This window comes from Marmota flaviventris, chromosome 11 (assembly GCF_047511675.1).
Source record: "Marmota flaviventris isolate mMarFla1 chromosome 11, mMarFla1.hap1, whole genome shotgun sequence".
Classification (NCBI taxonomy): Eukaryota; Metazoa; Chordata; class Mammalia; order Rodentia; family Sciuridae; genus Marmota; species Marmota flaviventris.
The window spans coordinates 94474397-94490436 of NC_092508.1; the positions used below are offsets into that span (position 1 = coordinate 94474397).

At 40.1% G+C, this 16040-nt stretch overlaps 1 pseudogene; it reads right to left on the reverse strand.

The window, feature by feature from the left end:
* Window positions 1-10018: 10018 nt before the first annotated feature.
* On the reverse strand, window positions 10019-10703 carry LOC114093907 (actin-histidine N-methyltransferase pseudogene; annotated as a pseudogene).
* Between the last annotated feature and the right edge of the window lie 5337 nt (window positions 10704-16040).

Below are 16040 nucleotides of genomic sequence, written 5' to 3' on the forward strand. Positions count from 1 at the left end.
GCATTATGTCCTCTTGTGACCTTCCCTCTGTGTGCACGTTTCTAGTGTCTCTTCCTTGTCTTATAGGGACACCAATCCTATCAGATGAGGGCCCCACCCTTATGATTTCATATAACCTTAATTACCTCATTAAAGATCCTATCTCTAAATACAGTCACATTATGGATTTGGACCTCAGGAATTTGAGGCCCAATTCCACCCAAAGGTAGCCAAAGGAGCCATAGAGAAGACAAAAACAAACGGACATGACTGTGTTATGTATTAGGCTGGACTTGGCCCATGGACTGCAGATTGTCATCTGCTTATCTAGTTATCTAAAGATGATCAGCTTATAACAGGATATAGTGTACATCTCTTTTTTGTCCTGCTCAGTATTCATTCCCTTAATATATTCTTCTAATTTATAAATGGGATCAGACATATTTAGAATAATATTTCTTCAGAGCACTCAGTTTTCATTCTGATGGTATAAAGACTTCATGGGAAGAGCACATCTCTTGGAGCAGCACATCTCCATGTTCTGATTATGGGGCCACATCCTCAGCCTCCCCAAGAAGCAGTGGTGAGCCTCATCTATGGCAGTGACTAATAGTAAGTAAGCCTTTAACATATCTTCTTTCATTGCCCTTTTATTTCATAAAGAATGAGACAAAAACATTAGTTTAAATGGCAGTATGTATGGTGTGCATAAGCAAGACAACCTGTATCATGCCATTCCTTCCTTCCTTCCAGTGTTCATTGAGAAGCTACATGTAAGAGCAGGTTCTAAGCACAGGGGATACAGACATGGAAAAGATAGAATTCTGACTTCTCGGGTGCATATTGGCAGGATGTGGCTCTTGCCCAAATCAGAACCATTGAAGAGAGCCTATAACTCCTCTTGGTTGTGTCCCTTTCACAGGCTTTTACCATTGTTGGTCATATGTGGTTTTGCTATCAATCAACTGACCTTAGTAAATGAATTTTCTTGGCTGCTTCTGCATTCTGTCCAATAGTGTCATAGTCTATTTTCTGTTGCTAATAATACCGTACGACAGACTAGGGAAACTATAAAGAAAAAGGCCTATTATTCTGCTCCAAAGTCAATATCAACATCTGGTGATGGCCTACATACTGGTCAAGTCCCCAAAACAGAGTAGGGCATCACATGGCAATAGGCAGGGAACACATAACATCTAGACAAATTGGCTTTTATAAGAGACCCACTCTCAAACTAGACCATAGCCCCTTAATCCATTAATTGCATGAATGGATTAATGTATTCATGAGAACAGAACCCTAATCCCCTCTGAAAGATTCTGCCAGGTCCCACCACTTATTATCTCATGATGAGGATTAAATTTCAATATGAGTTTCAGGGGGTGCAAACCACAGCAAACAAGTGTAGACCTTCCAAGTCAGTAAAACCTATGAGACATGGGAGCTTGAAAGAGACATAATTATTCATTTGGAGCATAAAACTATGTTGGCAGATAAAGAAGGAAAAGTGGCAGATGTGAAAATCAACCTTGGGCTTCTTCCCACCAAAAGGGTCAGGTCCTCATGTTCCACCCCTGCTCATGGTGGAGGATTATGTGCACAACTGCGGTTCTGAGGATCACCTGGGGCCATCTTGGTGGGGAGGGAAGGCCTGAGAACTGGCTTTCTGGGACATGACAGATGGCTGCAAAGGTAAGCTGTAAAGCTTATGCCCACCCATGGCTGGTGTTTTAGTCAGCGTTTTCATTACTGTGACCAAAAGACCGGACAAGGAAAATTTTAGAAGAGAAAATTTATTTCATCACAGTTTCAGAGATCTTAGTCTATAGGTGGCCAACTCCATTGCTTTGTACCTGAGGAGAGGCAGAAAATCATGGTGGAAAGGTGTGACAGAGGGCAGAAGCTCAGGATATAACAATCAGGAAGCAGAGACACTAAGGTTGGCTCACCAGGGACAAAATATATACCTCAAGTGCAGTCCTCCAGTGGCCCACCTCCTCTTCTTTTTTTTTTTCCCATAGGAAACTAATAGTAGATACCTTCTCATTTTATTTTATTTATTTATTTTTTGGCCCACCTCCTCTAACCACATGCTGCCTGCCTACAATTACCACCCAATTGATCCTTTCAATGAATTAATGCACTAACTAGGTTAAGTCTATCATAACCCAATGATTTCACCTCTAAACCTTCATGCATTATCTTACACATGAGCTTTTGGGGGACATCTCATATCTAAACCATAATAGCTGGGAAGGCTTCTTGAGACAGGTGGGCTTCAATGGACTGGTGAGTGGCTTTCAGGATTGGTGCCAAAGCCTTGCAAGAGGAGGTAGCACAGCCAGGTCATCTAGCCGGCCATCTAGCAAGGACTCATTGGTGCTTCCCTGTATCTGATCCCTGTGTGGATGTGAAGCCCCTGTGTGGAGGAGACACAGGTGAAGACATCCTAATCTTGGCCTCTAAAGTTAGCTGTGTGTCTTTGAGAAAATCACTTAAGCTCTGTGATAGGTTCATCTCCCAGATTTACCAAGCCTATCCTGTAGGATAAAATAAAAACGATTAACTGTGACCCTTGCTAATCCATTCCCTTCAGGAAAAAATAAATTGAGTCTCAGCACTTCCAGGCTTTTACCAATAGCACACAACTCAATGGTGGAAATGGAGAACAAGAGCCATGATGGACCCATTCCAGCAATCAAGCTAGCTCTTCCTGGTCCCACATAAGGACCAAAGATATCTCCTCCCCAGGCACAAGTGTCCATGTGTGCCAAAGCACTCTTCAATCCATGCTATATTTTCTCCTATAAGCACATCCTTAACACAGCATATCTACCTACTGTGTTTCCTCTCTGCCTGCCTGACTTTTACTCCTCTTTTAAAATTTAGCTCTAAGAAATTATTCAAAACAAACGAGAACAAAGATACAACATGTCAAAATCTCTGGGATAGCATAAAAGCGGGTCAATTATCATATTCAGTACCAGCTTATAAAGATAGTTCCAAATTATAAATATATAGTATAAATGCCTTATATGTTTGAATAATTTCTTAGATCTTGAATTTAAAATAACTTTAAATCAGTCAAGGCCAGAAAAGAAAGAAGGAACCAGTTCCAAAATTAGTAGAAGACAGGAAATATAGATCACAGCTGAAATTAATGAAACTGAGAATAAAAAAACAATACACAGGCTCAGTGCAACAAAGAGTTCGTTCTTCGAAAACATACATAAAATTGATAAACCCTTAGACAAACTAACCAAAAAGAAGTCTCAAATAAACAAAATTAGAGATGGAAAAGGAGATATTCTGAATTCAGAATTTCAGAGAATCATTAGAAAATATTTTGAAAATTTATACTCCAGAAAACTGGAAAATCTAGAAGACATCAACAAATTTCTAGATAAATATTACCTGCCCAAAATTAACTAGGAAGATAGAGAAAACCTAAGCAGACCAATATCAAGTAATGAAATTGAAACAGCAATTAAAAGCATTCCAAAAAGAAAAGCCCAGAACCAAATAGATTCTCAGCTGAGTTCTACCAGACCTTTAAAGAAGAGCTAACACCAGTCTTTCTCAAATTATTCCATGAAATTGAAAGGGAATACTTCCTCAAACAATCTATGATCAGCCAGTAAAATATTGATATCAAAACCAGATGAAGACACATCAAGGAAAGAAAACTAAAGACCAATATCCCTAATGAACATAAATGCAAAATTCCTTGAAAGTATATTAGCAAGCCCAACACAGTGGCTCACACCCGCAATCTCAGAGGCTCAGGAAGCTGAGGCAGGAGGATTACCTGTTCAAAGCCAGCTTCAACAAAAGCCAAGGCACTAAGCAACTCAGTGAGACCCTGTCTGGGGATGTGGCTCAGTGGTCAAGTGCCCCTGAGTTCAATCCCTGGTACAACAAATAAACAAACTAGGAATTGAACCTCCATATGATCCAGCTATCCCACTCCTTGGTATTTACCCAGAAGAACTAAAATCAGCATACATGAGCAATACAGCCATAACAATATTTACTGCAGCACAATTCACAATAGCCAAATTATGGAGTCATCGCATATGCCTGCCAATAGTTGAGTGGATCAAGAAAATGTGGTATATATACACAATGGAGTTTTACTCAACCATAAAGAAGAAAGAAATTATGGCATTTGCCAGTAAATGGATAGATGTAAAGAACAATATGCTAAGCAAAATAAGCCAGACTCAGAAAATCAAGGGTCAGATATTTTCTTTTGTCTGTGGAAGCTAGATTAAAATAAGAGAAAGAAGGCAGAGAAAGGGGATTGGATACAATAAAGATATAGGGAAGATCAGAGGAGTAGGAGGAGGAGAGGGAGAGGGAGGGGAAGGGAAGGAAAGGAAATAAGGAATGAATTTAACGAAATCCTGTTATATGTATATATAAATATACCACAGGGAATTTCACCTTTATGTAGAAAGTACCAATTAAAAATAAATAAATAAATACATAAACCAGTGAATGAAGACCAGTAAAGGAAGGAGAATGGAGGAGGGAGGAGAGAAGGGAAAAGGTGGGGAATGGCAATTGAATCAAACTCCATGCATGTGTGATTTTGTCAAAAGGGACTCAACTACTATATATAACTATAATGTTCCAATAAAAAAATACAACCCCTCCCCAATTTATCTCACGCATCCCTTCCCCTAGAAACACATTTCCTGTCTGGTCTTGACTTGCCTGAGTGGAGAGGTCACATAAATTCAGCTATCCTGGTGCCCATCACAGGATCTTTTCATTTTCTGCTTCCTTATCAGCTTTAAAACTAGCTTCTATCTTCATATTCTCATTGCCTATAATATAGAACCCGGTGCATAGTAGATATGCAGTAAGTAAATGTTTTAATAAATTCTTAAATTGTGCAGAATGAATACGTTCCATCTAACTGGAAACTGCCTCCCAGTTTTCTAATCATTTGTTAGGTGCCAATCTTGTCTCTTCTGCTACGTTCTGGCACAGTGAGGGAAGAGATCATGGCCCTGCTGCTTTGTCTGCCAGCCAACCAGCGTATTTTTGCAGGGTGGGAAGTGAGTATCTCCTCCCTGCTTTGCCTGGGGGGACAATCCCAAAGGGCCAAGAGATGGAGTTAAGGGAAGAGAGCCAGAACCTCCATTTGTGTGCATCAGATGAAGATGCTGTGGCCTCACCTGGTGAATCAGCTCAGCCAGAATGAACTAAACCAGCGTGTGTGTGTCACGTGTCACATTGCAAATGCCTGGGGCTCTTTCCAGACTTCACCTGGCCTCCCTCCCTGTCCAGGCATGCCCTCTAGATCTCTGAGAAGCCGCTGTACATCAGAAGGCCATACCTCAGTTTTCTCATACTCCAGGACAGCTGGAAGAAACAAGTGAGAAAGGCCACAGGTAATTTTAAGAGGGCAGACTGGTCTTATGTCTGGCAGAGGATGTTTTGGGGTAGGCCTGGTATAGAGTAAGTTTAGAATTGAGATGGTCTTATTATGGGACCTGCCTTGATCCACTGGGTGTGAAAGAAGTGGGCCAGCCATGCCCACTGGGGACTGTGGTTGCTGCTGATCAGTGGATAGAGTTTCAGAATTTGAACCTGGACCTGAATGTTATAGAGTGTGGACATAAGTGTCAGCTTGCCATGGACATGATTGCTTTCTGTAAAAGCTGTTAGCAAGCTAGCCTAAATTTAAACTTAAACAGAAAGTAACTGAAGATATTTATGCATGTGCCTGTCCCTTTTGTATGTAACAACATTACCTCTCGGAATAGTCGCTGCTGCCTCGAAAAACAGCAGTCAGGGAGGGTTCATTCACTGTAGATAAGATCCCTGGAGGACATTAGATTGGGGGTTTTATGAATAAGACAGAGGACTATTTAATGAATCCTAAATCCCTGGATTGCAGACTAAATCCAGTAGCTGCTTCTGGGCCTTTCTCACTAAAAAAATCACTGAGGCACCTGAAAAGAATATTTCCAAATGAGAATTCAGCGCAGCTCGGGGGTGTGGCCCTACCTCTGACAGTTTGTGGGGAAAGATATAATGGAGACGAGTTTTACTGTTACTTCCTGTCCTTCTTCATTTCAAGATTGTTTCCATAATAATGACACACATTTTGCACTCTGTGTGTGTGTATGTGCATGTGTGTGTGTGCGTGTGTGTATGTGTTATTGGGGATCTAACCCAGGATTTTGTTCATTCTCTACCACTAAGCTATGCACCCGGTCTTATATGTATTGTCTTTTTAATTAAAAAAAAAGAAGAAGAAGAAAGAAAGAAAACACTGTATTTTGGAAAGAAAGAACTGATGAGACTTCCTTACTAATACTGTCCAGTCAGGATTTGGCTTCTTGTTCCTTGGTCCCCATTGGATAGCTTCTTCTGGGGCATGAGTTTGGGCAGTCCTTCCTCTTAGGCAGATTAACTTTGATCCTTGCTTATGCAATCAGGAGATTTTCTGGCCCCTCCCACCATTAACTTCTTCTATTATTCTTCTCCTGGTTATTCTCTAGAGAATACAACATGAATTTTGTTTTATTAATTTACTGGTATATCATTTACATCCAATAGAATTCACCACTTTTTAAGTGAACAGTGGATGCGGTTTGACAAATGTGTACAGTTGCATAACTATCACCATTGTCATCAGAATTTTTCTGTTACCTGAGAAGGTTCCCCTCTGCCCCTACCTAGTAAATTCCCCTATCCCACCTAGCAACTCTGCTCTGCTCCCTGCCATTCTGGGCTTCTCTTTTTTCTAGAATCTCAAGAAATGGAATCAGAGGGACACTGCAGAGGGTTTGCTGTTAGGCTTTTTTTCATGTATATAATGCTCTGGCAATTCAACTGGCATTGTAGGCATGAGAAGTTCAGTCCTATTTCCTGGCTGTGGAGTGTGTCATGTTTCCTCCGCGTGACACCAGGTGTTTACCAAGCACCAGTTGGTGGGTTGTTGCCAGTTTGGCCACTGTGACTACTTCTGTTCTAAACATCTGCTTACAAATCTTTATTTGGACATGTTTTGCCTTTTTTCAATAAATGCCTATGAGTAGTGTTGCTGAGTCACTTGTAAGTGTATGGTGAACTTTATAAGAAACAACTGTTTCCCCATGATTGTGCCATGGGACAACCCATCAACAGAGTATTAGAGTTTCATTAGCCACACATCCTCCCATGGCTTGGTATTCTCAGGTTTTGGGGTTGTTTTGTTTTGTTTTGCTTTTTAGTGATATTAGTAGTTATGAAGAGGTATCTCAGTGTGGTTTTAATTTCTATTTCCCTAATGATTAATGATTGAGCATTATTCATGTGCTTATTTACCTTGTGTATCGTCTTTGATAGTCTATTCAAATTTTTTGCTCATTTTTTTCCTTATTACTGAGATGTAAGAGTTTTTATAAACAATTCCTTGTCAGATACATGTTTTTTCAAATGTTTCCTTCCAGTTTGTTGAATTGTTTTTTCCTTTCCTTAACAGTATTTTTTTGGGAGGGGTGGGGAGTACCGGGGATTGAACTCAGGGGCACTTGACTACTGAGCCACATCCCCAGCCCTATTTTGTATCTTTTTTAGAGACAGGGTCTCACTGAGTTGCTTAGTGCCTCACCAGTGCTGAGACTGGCTTTGAACTCCCAATCCTCCTGCCTCAGCCTCCCAAGGCACTGGGATTACTGGCATGCGCCACTTCATCTGGCCTTAACAGTATTATTTAAGCAGCTAGAGTTTTCAGTGGAGACAAATTCCAATTTCCACTTTTTCTTCTTCATGGTTTGAGCTTTTTACTTCCTATTTTCTTAATCTAAATAATACATAAATATTTCCTTCTGTATTTCTTTCTAAGACTTTTATGGCTCAGTCTTAACATTTAATTGTGTGATCAATTTTGAGTTAATTTTATGTATGATATGATGTCAGGGTTTTTTTTTTTTTTGCTTTGTTTTTGGTTTTGTATTGTCTTTATTTTGCATATGATTATAGTTACAGTACCATTTATTGAAAATAAATTTGATTACCATGTTTTGATTTGTACATAGACTTTTTGATTAGTTTTTAATCTATGGTACTGTATAGCATGTGATACCTCTTATATAATTGTCAATAAATGACCTTTGGTTCTTTTACTTCTACTAAAACACTTATAATGCCACATTATTGTAAACACTGTGTTGTTCTAGAGCCGTCCATTCTGGGGAATAGAAGAGGTTTCATGTAGAATAGGTGAAAGAGCCTCCTGTTTGCTGGAATCCTTACATAAAACAGAAACGGCTTAGGGACCATGACATTGACTATTGAGAGACTATGTAACATGTGGACTGTACGTGGAATGGAAAGGAAACTGTTTTTCACTGTGCACACATTATGTGAAAAGAATACCTAAATAACCCTCATAACAACAATGTGAAATGAGAATGCTAGTCCATTTTGCAGATGACACATATGAAAGTCCAGAATGGATGATTGACTGTCTCATAGCAAGTAAACATCAGTGTATGGGTCTGAGGTTTTTTTTTTTTTCTTTTCTTTCTGTTACACAGGCTGTACTGGTACTGGCAATGTTTGCATTTTTTTACTCTACTAATGATACTTGAGAACAATTCATCGCTTACCAAGTGTTTTGGTCTGGTTTTAATCACTATAACAAAGTACCTGAGACAAGTTAACTTTATAAAGAAAAGTTTATTTAGCTCATCATTTTAGAGGCTAAAAGTGCAAACATTATGGGGCAGGCTGTGGCAAGGGTCCCCCTTGGCTGCCTCACCTCATGATGGATGGCAATGACAGGAGCACATGTGGGAGTAAGATCATATTGCCAAACAGGATTCCAGTGACACTGAGGTCCCACAGTACTTTCTGATGGTAGCTTCCTCCTCCAGTGACCCAAGAACTCAGGAAGCCCTACTTAAGTTTAATTAATCTTTAAGCCTTACTTAAAGACTCCGCCACCTTCCATATTGCCACGCCAGAACCAAACTTCCAACACAGGCAGCTTTGCGGATACACTCCAACTGTTTCTACACCATAACACCAACTGAGGTGTATATTTGGCAAACAAATAGAACCCAAGGCTGCAGAAAGGTCTAAGAGGAGGCCTCTTAAGCCTGAGCTGCAGTCTAGACGATGCCCTGAAGAATGGAACACCTGGGAGCGAGCATCTGGGGCCAACAGAGTCACCTGTGTCCTTATGACACCATCGTAGCAGCTGCTATGCCAGGGACTCTCTTTTGGGTCAGTGGAAGCTAAGCCTGAGTAGGCATAATGATCATCAGGGTGGTAAGAATTAAACAACACAGGTAAAGTGCCCAGCATGTAATAGTAACTATTATTTTAGTTCATCGGCCCTGATCATCAGCCTAGGGAAGATTCAATGAATGTAGTTCCTGTGGGGTTTCAATGAAAGAGGAGAATAAGGTTCCTTTCCCACAGTTAACCCCATAAATGTTAGTTTCTTTCTTCCAATTCTACCAGAATGAGAACAGTTCCCTTGTAGTCTGCTGCTTCTGCATCATTGGACATGGCTTTTTCTTTTAATGATACTTTTACTTAGAACTAATGAAATATAATACACAGTATACTTGGAAAAATATAAATCATCATGTTGCAATTTACAAAATATAAGATAAATAAAACTGATTTTATTTTGCTGAAAATTTCACACACAAAATACCTTTTCTCGGCTGGGGAAATAGCTCAGTTAGTAGAGTACCTGCCTCACATGCACAAGGCCCTGGGTTCAATCCCCAACCCCCCCCCCCCCCCCCGCAAAAAAAAAAAAAAAAAAAACTTTTTGTATTAGATACACTTTATAGCTTTTAAAATTCCACTTTTGTTTTCAGATAGCTTAGCGACTTTAGTAACTCAGAAACAACTGCTTCTTGTCTTAATGCTGGACAGTGATTAAGTCAGAGACATTCAGAAATGGACCTGTGGGCCCTGGGTGACTTTACAGAAATAGGCATACTGTCGACATGCTTTTGCAGTGGCTGAGGATGTGTACAGCTTGTGCTGACTGAGGTCACTGAACTTCTTTACAGTATTAGGGAGTGTCATTCGCTGGGGAGGGTCTGAATGTAGATCTGCCAGAAAGAATTGGGTCCAGCTCACCACACAGCAGATGAAAGGCCAGTATGATATTTCCTGTGGCTTGAAGAATCTGGTCTTGAGAATAGAAGGTCCCTGATTCTGAAGTTTTAGTGGTTTCAGAACCCATAAGAATAATTCTTCTGCCTTTGTGTCTCTTGTTGCCCTTTTCTTTGAAGTTAACCATTCCAAGACCCTTCATAGAAGCTCCATTTCCATGTTGTTCTGAGACTCATTTCATCAGCTTAAGCAAGTAATCTCATCTTTTTTCCATCAGAAGTAACAAACAAACCTTTTTGCATTTTTTTCATGTTTTGTCAACTGGAGAGTAGATCTGTACATGTTCCTTTCCTGAGCTGAGTGCAGAATTGCGGCATTTCTGCAATGGTCAAGTTTAAGATTTCCTTTGGAGACGCACAGTGGCTGTAGCCCCAGTGCCGGATTTCTAAGTTTTAATTGAACTTCTTACTCATTTTCTGACTCACATATGCCATGTACTAAGCTTTCGACTCAACTCATTCTTAAGGTCTCTTTTTTCCTTCAGTCAGAAAACTGTTGGTTTCTTGATCTGTGGCTCACTTGTTGGAAAGTACTGTCTGCTTCCTTTGTGCAGTGGCGCCCCAGTCCACCCAGGGCCCCATTGTCTGACTCAGCCAACCCCCAGGCAGTGGGGGGCAGCCAGATGGAAGGGGCAGGAAGGTGGCCTGAGACTGCTGGGGGGTTTTTGTTTGTTTTTAAACATTAGCATCTTCAGTAAAATGCATGTGCCTTTGTCCCCTGTGAAACAAAACAGCATTTGGATCAGTGAAATTGCCAGGTCCCAATTTGGCTTACAACCCAGGATCTGTGATGCTTTCTGGAAGCTCATGTTTGGACTGTGGATTCCAGAATCACAAAGGAATCCATCCCCCTGGAGCAGGATGTGTCCTTCTGGGAAGCTGCAATGGTTCATAGGTGTTTATCCTGGGGAATCTGAGGATCAGTGAGTCCCACACCTCACCACAAACACACAGCTAGGTGGTGACTTTCTGACAACGGAGTCTGAATTTTTCTAAAACACAGTGCTATTACTAATTAAAAATAAGGGATAATGATAATACATAAAGCAATTGGCAGGATCAAATGAGATAATGAGTGTGAAGTTTGGACACTGCCAAATATAATAGACCTATTTTAGCTGTGTTTGTTTTTTTTAAGTTTAAGCAACCAAATGATTCTCTAGATTTACTGTATGGTAAATGTGCTACAAGAAATATACAAGTCCAGGCAGAATACAGGCTTCTGCATGCCCGTGCTGAGATTAATATTTCAATGTAGTATAAATAGGGGAAATGTATTTTCTGTGATTTATAAAGTAATTGTTTCATTTTATCTATATTTCCTTCCTGTCCATAGGCATTAAGATATTATTATAGCTGAGACCCCCTAGCTGGACCAGGAACATGACAGAGCTTTCAAATTTTATTCTGGCAGTGATGGTAGATGTGGGAATAGTCAACTTTTGTGGGACACAACAGTAGTATGCCAGAACACTGTCTCTGGGGTCATCATGCACACCATTTCAGACCGTTACTACAGGCTGTGAGGGACCAAAATGAGAGGTTACATCCTTTCCCAAGGACAGGGTTACCATAGGGAGGTGTGATTTGGCCATCATCAGTCTGAATATCCCCAGTGCTGAGCTCAGATCCCAGTATGGAGCACAGATGCACCAGAAGATAGTAAATGAGTACATTTTAAAATAAGAGAAGAATTGTGGAGTTGAGCTAGGAGGACTGCATGGAGTGGGTTGCTGGGTTGATGATGGAGGAAAGGAAATGGGAGGTAGTGCTGAGTAGAGAACTCTAGGGCAGCATCAGACACCAGGACTATGGAGCTCAAAGTTCTTGTTCTTAATGTCTCTACTTAGCTGTATCCTTAACAAGATGACCTGGGAAAAAATGAAACATGTTTTCAATAAAACAGACTTTCAAGAAAGCGTCAATGTAAATCCACATAAGCAATGTTTTTTCCCACTTTGTGCATCATTTTAATTAGAGTGAAGGCTAAAATTCCTTCTTCCCTCACCCTGACAGATCTTGCCGAGTAAGAATGGTACTCATTTCATCTCATCCCAGAAGTGATCTTAGAAAACTGCTCCACAATGCATTTGGTAGCCATGACCAGTCGATGAGAGTTGAAATATGATAACGAAATAAAAACTATAATCCTTAAGACTCTTGATGTCTATGGATGAATTTACTTATTCATCAAACAAGAATTTCCTGAGTCTATGTAATTTCAGGCAATAATGTATAATATTTGCATTATTTGGAATTTGAAAGAGTATAACACTCAATTCATGAATCCATCCATTGAGTGTTTTCTTAATGCATTCTATGTGCTAGCCACGATGGGTTCAGGATTAAACAATGACTAGAAATAGACCTTTTCATCAAAGAATGCATAGAGACAGAGTATGTATGATAAAGCAACCTGACAGAGGGCATAGCAGAGGAAAGCTGCAAAACTCTTGACAGCCAAGGAGCAGAGAGGCAGGAAGTGGCCAAGGGACTATGTAGTTACTGAGGCCACATCCCCAGTGACCCACTTCCTCCAGCCAAGCCCCACCTAACTATTATTTACACCACCAATTAGTATGTCCATTCACGTTCGTAATCCATCAATTGGATTAATCCACTGATGAGATCATAACCTTCATCTTTTCGCCTCTGAATATTGCTTCATTGCCAGCACATGAGTTTGGGAAAGGAAGGCTTTCAAAATCCAAACCTTAACACCTGCACTGGTATATATTTTAGGTTATATAGTGTTATGTATGTATAATTGTTATGTATGTCTAAAGGATGATGAGATCCTGTGAATCTTCTGGTATTTGTAGAAACTCATCTGGGCTCTGTAGAAAAGATAGAATTCTTAGGGAAACTTTACCCCCTGAAAAATGTCTATCTTATAGATATTAAAAAACAAGAATATTGGTCCAGTAGAAGAATCAAACTTTGCTGAAGGGTCGTTCACTCTGAGTGACTTCAATTTTTGGTTCCATATCTGTACTGAAATTCTGAAATCCTAGCATGCAGAGGAATGGGTAGATGGCTCATAGCATTACTAACTCATCACAAATCATGAATCAGTTGCCTAGGGATTTCTGGGCATAGTCAAAATGCTAAGACTCATAAGCAGATCACATCTTTCCATTTATATGTCTTCTCTAGTGCCTTCATTTCCTATATACTCTTGAAGGATATTTTCATTGGATGTAGAATTTGCAATTGGCAGTGCAAATTCTGTTAGTTCTGCAAACTTTGCTGGATATTGAATTTTTTTTTTCATTCACCATTTGAAAAATACCCACTTTGTTCTTGCCTCCATAGTTTGAGATGAGAAATCCAGTTATTGAAATTGTATTCCATATTTTAAAAATGACATCATTTTTCTTTGACTGCTTTCAGGATTTTTTTTCCATGTCTTTAGTTTTCATAAGTTTAATTATGCTCTATCTCAGCATGGGGTTCTGTCTTTTTGTTTTATTTGGAATTTGCTCAGCTTCTTTGTATCTTTGGTCAAATTCCAGATGTTACATTATTGAATATTTTTCTCACAAGTTCCTGAAACTCTGTTAATATTGTTACCACCTATTTTCTTTCTATTTTTCAGATTGAGTATATTCTATTAATTTGTCTTCAATTTCACCAATTCTCTTATGTTGTCTCTACACCACTACTGAGTCCATTCAGCAAGTTCTTATTATCTCTTTATAGTTTTCAGTTTTATGATTTCCATTTTGGGGGGGGGGTGGAAATATTTTTTATTGCCGATATTTCCTGTATTTTCATTAGCTTCAAGAAAAATTATAATTGCTCATGGAAGTATTTTTATGATGGTTGCTTTTGTCAGGTAATCCCAACTTTTGAGTCATCTCTTTAGTAGGTATTGTTGATTGTCTTTTCTTGTTCATGTAGTGATTTTCTTGGTTCTTAGTTTCATCAGTGACTTCCAATGATATCCAGGACATTATAGTCTAAGAGTCTGGATCTTATTTAACCTTCTTTTTTCCTTAGCAAGAAGTCCCCAGTTGAGGGGTACTGCTAGAGCAGGTTGGGTGTGTACACTGAACTTCCCACTGGGCCCCTGAGGACACCACCCCAATAAAAATGGAGCACTGACGCACACTGCCACCTTGCCTGGAAGTGAAGAGGGAAGTGGGGAAGGAGGGTGACTCACACTGCTTTGTTGCTGCAGGGAAGGGTGGAAGCACAGACCCCAGTTGGGCCACCAGGACTACAGAGGAGAGGAGGGGAGAAGAAAGGCAAGCAGAGAGCCAGCCAGCTCCCCCACCCATTTCCCCCTTCTCATTGATGGTGAAGGGAGAGGTTGGGCGGGGGCACAGTGGGGCACGTTAGGGAAGCACGTGGTTTTTAACTCCTCATACTATCTCATTAAACCTGATGGCTACTGAGGGGGCAAGGAAGCTTAGCTGTCTCTAAATCCTTGACACTCCTCAGGCTGGGAAATCGGAACACCATCAACCACCACCCAACAGAACAGGGGACATGTTCCCTGGTGAGGTCCTTGACTCCACCTGTTGAGGCAGTGCCCCCAGAAGAGGGCATCAGGGTAGTGCTGTCACTGCCTGCTTCCTGGAGGCAAGGGGACTATTCTGTCAACTGGGCTTTTGGTTCTCCTAGGACCAAGGGAAGGGTTGTGCAGTTTTGGTTGCTGTTTGACTGGAATGGGGTAGGTATTGCCAAAACAGCACTCCATTTTGTCACCCTTTTCCAGGTCTTTTGACTAGGGAGGAAGAGTCTCTCTTTAGGCATTATTGTGCAAGCCTGTTCTTGGTACAGGGTTGAAGGTTCTCTAGTATGTGGGAGATAGTGAGGAAACCAGAGGGATTCACATCTTCTTTAAGTCTTGGCATCAGCAAAGTAGCTGTCACTCTCTCCCCCGCTTTCAGAGACCTCCTGTGCTTGTCTGTTGTGTTTTGTCTACAGTTTATTGCAAGGGAGAGGATAAGAGAGGATTGGAGTCACTCCATCTTTGATGGAACCAGAAGTCTTTTTAAAATGCTTTTCAATAAAGTTTTAAATTGAAATTGAAACTTTATGATAAAGTATTTTTTCCATGAATATCTTAGATATGTTTTGAAATATATTCTTAGGTACTGAGGTATATTTTTTGCTACTTTTATAAATATGTCTCTTTTCAATTGAACCTTCTAACCATTCTTGGATAGAAAACAATTGTAGAAGTGCAGTTGATAATATTGATCTTTTCATGCCTGTAATTTACCTGAAGGTTCTTAGGGAATTTCTGTGGGACTTTCTATGGATGATGACTCTTTCATTTTTTTCCTTTGCAGTTTTTATATATTTTATTGCTTTTCTCTCTCTTTTGGGATCTTTAGAACAATGTCCAAATTGTCAGAACGATCATCGTTGTCTTATTTCTTAACTTGAAAAGGTACTTTAAAGGTTAATTGAATGTGATATTTCCTATATAGGCTTTTGAAAGTATCCTTCATCAGACCTCAAAGTTTTCTTACTTTTGTGTTTTATTTTTTTACATCAGTATTTTGTAATTTTCGGTACATAGTAAAGAGGCTTATTTAGCTTACAGTTCTGGAGGCTGAAAGTTCAAGATTGGGCAGCTCCATCTACTCAGCTTCTGGAAAGGGCTTTGTGCTGCTCCCTCCACTGTGAAAAGGTGAAGACAAGACAGGCATGTACAAAGAGAGAAATGGGTACCAAACTTCTAATATAGTTGTCCCACTCCTATGAGAAAAACATTAATTCATAAGGACTCTAACCCTGTGATCCAAACATTTCTCACTGGACCCCACCTCCCAACCCTGCCACATTGGGAACCAAACCTCAGCATGGGTTTTGATGTGGACAAACCACATTCCAGCCATCCCTGTTGTCTGATTTTACATTGAGTATGTATAGCAGTCAACGTAATTGGCTTAATAATGTGCC